At 48.4% G+C, this 6,125-nt stretch overlaps 1 non-coding gene across 1 annotated transcript; it reads left to right on the top strand.

The window, feature by feature from the left end:
- The first annotated feature begins 760 nt into the window (after positions 1 to 760).
- On the top strand, positions 761 to 867 carry LOC120693630. Its single transcript, XR_005683088.1, has one exon. It is a non-coding gene; the product is annotated as a small nucleolar RNA R71 (small nucleolar RNA).
- Positions 868 to 6,125: the final 5,258 nt, after the last annotated feature.

Here is a 6,125-nt window from a genome sequence, read left to right as displayed (position 1 = left end):
GCTCTTTCCACATAGCATTGATGACATTCACACTTTCTAGAGTAGACTCGGGTTGCCCCGGAATCTTCCCTATTTCAGCAGCAGGTGTAGCAGCAACTAGTTGAGCCAATTGAGTCTCTAGCGTCTTATTAAAACTCAGCTGGTTCTTCATAGCCGTGGAGAATCCGTCCATCTTGGCATGGACAGTCTCCATAGATTTGTCTATAGTGACCAACTTCTTCTGAAGGGACTCATTGATCTTCGCTTGGCTGTAGACAAGATCTCTCAAAGTAGGCTGGTTAGGACTGAAAGAATTCGAATTCCCATTACCTCCTTGGTAATATAGGCGTGGTTGATTCCACCCCTGACCTCCTTGTGGACGAAACCCATTGCTGCCATTGAGGAATAGAGCTTCTTCTTGGTTTCTGGTCAATTGTCGCCCGAATATCCAACATTCCTGCAGACCTCGCACGTAATGTGAGTTTCCAAGGCTTGAAGTGTTTGCATCTGAGCCTTATCTTGGGAATAATCCTCAAATTTCTTGAGGAGGAGATCAATCTTCATAGCGAGCATGTCAGCCTCCTTGACAGAGTGCATACCTCGCTGGTGCGGTTGGAGGCGATCATCGCTCCAACCTTGGTTGGAAACCATCTTCTCGATCAATGATGTAGCTCTTTCAATGGTCAGCGAGAAGAAAGCTCCACCCGCAGCGGCATCCACATGATCACGGGATGATTGTGTCAACCTGTTGTAGAAGTTCTGTAGAATGAGCCAATTATCCATTCCATGGTGCGGACACGCCAGAATGTACTCCTGAAGCCTCTCCCAAGCTTCCAGAATTGACTCATTTGATGCCTGCTGGAAATTCGAAATCCGACCATGAAGAGCATTGGTTTTGCCCGTCGGGAAGAACTTCGAGAGGAACGCCTTGGCACATTTGTCCCAAGTATCCACAGCAGCCTTGTTAGCACAAAACCATTGCTTCGCTCTCCCCAAGAGAGAGAGAACGGAAACAGACGGAGCCGGATTGCATCTTGCGATACACCCTTGACAACAAAAGTACTGCAGAGCTCCAAGAACTGCTGGAGATGAGCGCTGGCATCCTCATTGGCCTTGCCACAGAATGAGCTGGCCTGCACCATCGTAATGAGACCCGTCTTGATCTCAAATTTTTCTCCTCCGGTGTTAACCTCGGGCCCGGTCGGGACCTGGTTAGCAGACGGAGCAGAGTAATCACGAAGTGTCTTTCTCTAGGAGCTGATGACGATGCGATGACTAGATCAACTGCCGAGAGTGATCTTCGAGGTGATCCGAGACTAGCTCGCGTCCTTCTCAAAAGTGACTCTGAATTGGAATGAAAGTTTTGCGGCAAGTCGAAACCGGTCATACACTACCCTATTTTCATATCCACAAAGACAAGAAAACAAAGCCAAGTTAGCCTGTTTAGCAAGCGAATACCAATTTTGATTTTGTTCACAACTTTGTCTATATATTTCACTCTGTGCCTTCCCCGGCAACGGCACCAAAAATGCTTGTTGGTGCCTACCAACGTCACCTAGCGATGACGCCCGCAGACGCCAATTTGGGATGGCAGTATTTCATGAACCATGACTAGATCCGCAAGCGCACGGAATACCGCTGTAGCATTTTACCCGGGAGTATACTGGGGTGTCATTTATGTTTCCGCAGGGAAGGCGATGAGTGAGAGAATATATAGATCAGTTGGTGAGCTCTATCTAGATTGGATATTCTCATGCATAAACAGGGGTAAGATAATAACATGGTAGGAGGTAGTGTGACACACACAAACTACTCTCTTGGATAAAAGAATAAAGATTACTTTAGGCCGGGAGCAAGGTAAAAGTCAGAGCTCGAGTCAGCTGTGCTAGGCTAGCTATATCTACACTTTCTCATTAGTTAGCTCGTCAGAGATTAAACTACACAATAGGGAGATCGCTATCGAAGTAACGGGAGGAGCTCGTACACCCCGGCGACTTTATGTACCTCCTACCCCCCATACCGAACGTGGAGGATTACTAAAAGGCACGGACAGGGCAGTCACCACCTGCCGGCTACCTCTACAAACTGTGGGTATAGTTGACATCCAGCAACTCTTAGCTAATCTAGACATCATGTCTACACTAGTAAGGGATACTCTAGTGTCCCGCGGGGAGCCCCCACCCTCCGGATGGACAGACATCACACTAGAGCAATCATACGAATATTGGAGCAGTTGATAGAGTTCTCAGAACAAAAGACTAACCATCTCCAGCACAGGGCGATCATACAATGCAAGCATTGAATAATAACGCAACCATGACAAGAAACATATACTCGATAACTCAGAATATACTTCAAGCAGATATCAGTAACCATAGTCTAATTCTATTACAAACGACCAAATATTACAAGAGAGAGCTAGAGATGCACCCATACCAGACTCTCGAGCAACTCCGGTGACTCGATGACTCCTAAACTTCTCCTAAACTCCACTAAGCCTAAAGACTATGCAAGGAATGCAAGAGAGGAAGAGGTGTGTGGTGTGTGTGTGTGTGTATTATTCTCTACCCCCCTTGTATTTATAGCAGGGAGCCACGGATTGCAGCACCCCAAACCGACGTTGTGAGCCAACAGAGAAGCGCCACGTGCCTTGGTTGAGGCGGTGGGTCCCACGGGCCTTGCCGGCCGACCAGGTAGGTCGGTCGGCCTGCCCGGGCCACCAACCGCCCCCAACTTCCTGGAGTGGGCTTGTCTTGGTCTCCCCTTGTCCTAAAGTTGAGGCACGGCCTGCCCCAGCTGGATTTGCTTCAGTTCTTGGGCTTCACTTGGTCCATTTGAGCCTGAATCGGTACTCTGATATTTTCTGTGATTTTGTGTCGGGCCAAAGTATGCTTGTAACCTGCATATTAGCTTGAAAACACAACTTGCATATTCTAAAAGGTAAAGTGTGATTTTGGAACTTTATTAGATAAGGATGCATATACAAGGTGAGATCCCTTGGTGTATGCTCTTTGCTGATGATGTGGTGCTAGTTGACGAGAGTAGGGCAGGGGTTAATAGGAAGTTAGAGCTGTGGAGACGCACGTTAGAGTTGAAAGGGTTCAGACTTAGTAGGACCAAGACCGAGTACATGATGTGCGATTTCAGCACGACTAGGCATGAGGGGGAGACGTTAGTCTAGATGGGGAAGTGGTGGTCCAGAAGGATACTTTTCAGTATTTAGGATCGGTGCTACCAAAGGATGGCGACATTGATGAAGATGTTAGGCATAGAATTTCAGCTGGCTGGTTGAAATGGCGGCAAGCTTCTGGTATCCTTTGTGACAAGAGGGTGCCACAAAAGCTAAAAGGCAAATTCTATAGGACAACAATTCGTCCGGCGATGTTATACGGTGTTGAATGTTGGCCTACAAAAAGGCGACATGTCCAGCAACTGAGTGTAGCAGAGATGCGGATGTTGCGGTGGTTTTGTGGGCACACAAGGAGGGATAGAGTCCGGAACAAAGTTATTCGGGATAGGGTCGGGGTGGCACCAATTGAGGAGAAACTTACCCAGCATCGGCTGAGATGGTTTGGACATGTCCAACGAAGGCCTCCTGAGGCGCCGATGCATAATGGGGTTCTTGAGCGGGTCGATAATGTAAAGAGGGGTAGAGGTAGACCGAAACTAACGTGGGATGAGTCGGTTAACAGAGACCTTAAGGATTGGAATATCTCTAAAGAGATAGCTTTGGATAGGAGTGCTTGGAGACTAGCTATCAATGTGCCTGAACCTTGAACTTATTTCTTTCAGTTTTCATCTCTAGCCTACCCCAACTTGCTTGGGAAAAAAGGCTATGTTGTTGTTGTTGTTGTTGTTGTTGTATTGGATAAGGATGCGTGTAAGAAATGCAAACTCTCATGATTTTCTGATCAAGTTGACGCCTAGAAATGGTCGTTAGTGAGCATCAACAGGGCCATCGGGAAGTAGAAGACCTTGGTGTAGGTGTCCCCTCCTGTAACTTTGATAGCGATCGAGTATAAACGTAACCATTGAGCAGGGTCTTGATTACCGTCGTACTTCTAGATGTTTGTGGGTTTGAAATCCTTCGGGTACTCGATGTTGTCAAAGATGCTGCTGAGGGCTGGGAAGCGATCGGATTTGTCTACAAGATGCGCTTGGCGTATTGCGTTGATGATGTCCCGAGCATCCATCCCGGAGTTGGATACTTCTTCGTGGTTGCGTCCACGGTTATTGTTGTGGGCTTGTTGAGGTCTTGGAGCTTGGTTTGCTGCAGGTTGTCCACCCCTTGGACGGTGGCTGCGAGCGACTTCTTGCTCCTCTTGGTTTCTTTGCTGCTGTAGTTGACGGTGATGGCCTCCCGGGGTGCGGCTTACTTGGGGTACTACTGTTGCAGTAGCCTTGGATCGGGTACCAAGAAGTGAGGATAAGGGGTGTTGTCTGTCGAGTTGTTCCATGGCGTGGTGAGTAAGCTATATGATGCGCTCTATTTGTGGATTGCGTGGCATCTGCATGAGGCGCAAGGTAGATTCTGTCACTGCAGCGATGGGAGTGGTGAAGATTGGGTCTACAACATTGTTGAATTCCTGGTTAAGATCACTCGAGTGGATGCAAGCGCGCTTGGCAGCTCGGGCCCTATGCTCTCCCCTGCGTTGATTTCTTGATCTGCGAGCTGTTCGAGTAGCTTCCTCTGAGATCTGATCCGGAGTTTCATTGGGTTCATGCTGGCTAGGAGCACCCCCGTCCTGCCGATTGATCACAGAGACCAGACGCTCTTGGGTGTAGCTTTCAAGGTCTGACTCGTAATCGGCTAGTTCGGTTCCCCCGGATCCAGTTTCCCGTATGGGTGTAAGGGGGGTACCGTGTTGAAACGGAAGATCATCGATGCTGGCAACTTCTCGAATGTTGTCGAGTAGTTCTGCGAATGAGTAACCATGGCAAGACTTGAATTGGATTTGTGCCAACGCATCAATTAAGGGATCCAGATTGTCATTAGATGACTCATCTAAGTCCAAGTACATGTCTAAGCAGATGATGCATTGCGCAACCCAAAGGTGGGACGAGCGAGAAGAGTCTCAGCCCGAGTCAATCTGAGTTCAAGTAAAACTCGACTTGTCGTCAAGTTTCTGCTCGATCTCCTTGGCGAGATCGGGAAGCAGCATGTCGCCATGATCATCCGATCTGGCAATGGCGTTGCAACTTTCCGATGAGATTGCCTCCAGCTTGGTGGGTTTGGCTAAGTGGCTGTCAAAGCCGCCTGAGCCATTGGCGATGCAGACCCACGAGCCAACGACGAAGGTGGCGCCTTGAGGAAGCGCCATGGTGCTTAAAGCGAAGGTGGCCACCGAGTTCGCCTATGAACTCGCCGAACCCCCTACCTGGCATGCCAGCTGTCGGTGTTTTCCGCCAAGACTGCTCAGGGATACCCTTAGCAGTAGGATTATAGGTAGGGATCGACTGTTTTGAAACTCGATGGTGCAAGGAACAATAGGATTTAGATAGGTCCGGGCCACGAGATGCGTAATACCCTACGTCCTCTGTGGTTGCTTGTATTGCCTTAGGTGTTGATGTGTTTCGAGGGGGTCCCTTCCCGCCCTTATATATCTGGGGGGGAGGGGACAGGGTTATATGGAAAGTCCTAGCCGAGTACAGTTAGAGTCCTACTACAATATCATTGGGTAGTTTTCTTGTACTGCAGCTAGTTCTACACCTATTCCGGTAGTTACAAGAGAGGTAAGGTACATCCATGTGCTATCTCTTACTCTAGAACATTCTATGTCTATAAGCAGTCCCGATGCCCCGGGTCTGACACTAAGGCAATACAAGCAACCACACAGGATGTAGGGTATTACGCACCTCGCGGCCCGAACCTGTCTAAATCCTTGTGTTACTTGCACCATCGAGTTCCAGAGCTAGTCGATCCCTTGCCTACAATTCTACTGCTAAGGGTATCCATGAACAGGCTTGGCGGCTAAACACCGACAATATCTGCCAAGTATCCCGGTACCAAAGCTAAGTCAGGGGTGTACATACTTGAGCGTACTGTAACCTTTCAACAGCTGAAGCATATAAAACCGGTTTCATTTGATCTATTTCATATTGGTTCCTAGGACACTGAAAGTTCCCAAATCTATCACCCTTGACTA

Source organism: Panicum virgatum, chromosome 9N (genome assembly GCF_016808335.1).
Source record: "Panicum virgatum strain AP13 chromosome 9N, P.virgatum_v5, whole genome shotgun sequence".
NCBI lineage: Eukaryota > Viridiplantae > Streptophyta > Magnoliopsida > Poales > Poaceae > Panicum > Panicum virgatum.
The sequence above is the reverse complement of the archived record's forward strand: the minus strand, read 5'-3'. Positions and strand labels throughout refer to the sequence as shown.